The sequence below is a fragment of the Nannochloropsis gaditana genome (assembly GCF_000240725.1).
Source record: "Nannochloropsis gaditana CCMP526 unplaced genomic scaffold scaffold647, whole genome shotgun sequence".
Classification (NCBI taxonomy): domain Eukaryota; class Eustigmatophyceae; order Eustigmatales; family Monodopsidaceae; genus Microchloropsis; species Microchloropsis gaditana.
Genome location: NW_005803306.1, coordinates 8,437 through 9,823, shown reverse-complemented (window position 1 = coordinate 9,823; position 1,387 = coordinate 8,437).

Below are 1,387 nucleotides of genomic sequence, written 5' to 3'. Positions count from 1 at the left end.
TAACGGTCCGACGAGTATGTAGAGGCCACTGACAGCGGCCCCGGGATTACCGACACCTGCACTGAATTCGTATAATATTTAATTTTCGCGTCAAAGATTGACACGCCTTTATGCATCTGGGATTGATGGAGCTTTCTAAATTTCGCACCTTTTCCTTTAATAAAAAAAGGGAGCAGTAACATATTCGGACGTGGAGGCATGGTCACATCTTCACAAAGCATGACACGTTTTGTATGTATTCTTTTTTTCCCCATACAGACCGCACTTCTTTCCATCCGAGCGTGGTTATTTATACACATGTAGTATGCTCGCAAAAAATAGAGATATGTCCGTCGAAAGGCTTGAAATTTCCTACAGATTTCAAAACCAGATCAAGGCCGACAAGGCAACATAGCTTCCATCACTATTTGTGGGAGTGATGGTAATAACGTGTGACCCCGGTTTGACTTTCCACTCCGAAATCCAGCAATTGGGTGGCTGCGAGGATTCCTTGTCGTAAAGACTTGACGACTTGACCATTGAGACGCGCTTTTCATCTATTTTTACTACCGCATCATCTTTCAGATCTCCACAATGCGCTGGCATGTGTCCCCATACCTTTGGCGGTTGACAAAAGAAGATATGATTTTCGCTTCGTGATTTGACAGCCAACTTTAAAGGCCCAGCTTTGTGATTACCTTGAAGCACGTACTTCATATCCAAGTATTGAAAACCTTGTTTTTTCGAGAAGACCACAGCATCAAAGTCGGCGGCATACAGCTGCACGTGCCACAATTTGGGCTTTTGAGGCTCAACGGTAGGCTTGGTCGATCTTAAGTTCGCAGGTGAGAGAACGAGGTCGAGCAGTGACCCTTGTTCTTTGGGCTCGAAAGTCATAGCGCATGAAGCCGGAGAGCCACAGAAAAAGTGGTCACAGTACAAAGGGGGAGGGAGGCCCAACGTAGCGTCTTCCACATTTTCTATTCCTGCGGAATAGGTACCCATGTCTTTTCTGACAGCACTGTCAGCACCATCTATGATATCTATTGTGGGATTATCTTGGCCAGTCTCGGAAAATGTCTCTTGTACCACGACAATAGCATCGTCCAGTAATCTCAGATAGTGGTGTGCCAATATCTGAGCCCGAAGCAAGTGTCCACCCGGACCTGGATGCCATTTCGCAGGTTTTGGCGTCGGTTTCCCCGCCTGGACCAAAGCATGAAAGTTGTATTTGTCAAGGTGATCCAGCTTCCAGACAGCCTCATGCATTGCTTGCGAATGCACGCCAAAAGCATCATAATACTCGAACAAATCACCTTTATCTCCTCCATAGCTGAACGGAGGTGGAGGCCCGGTGCGGGCGTCTACTGGAAGTGCGCCCTCCGCATCAGGCTCACGAGCACCCTCC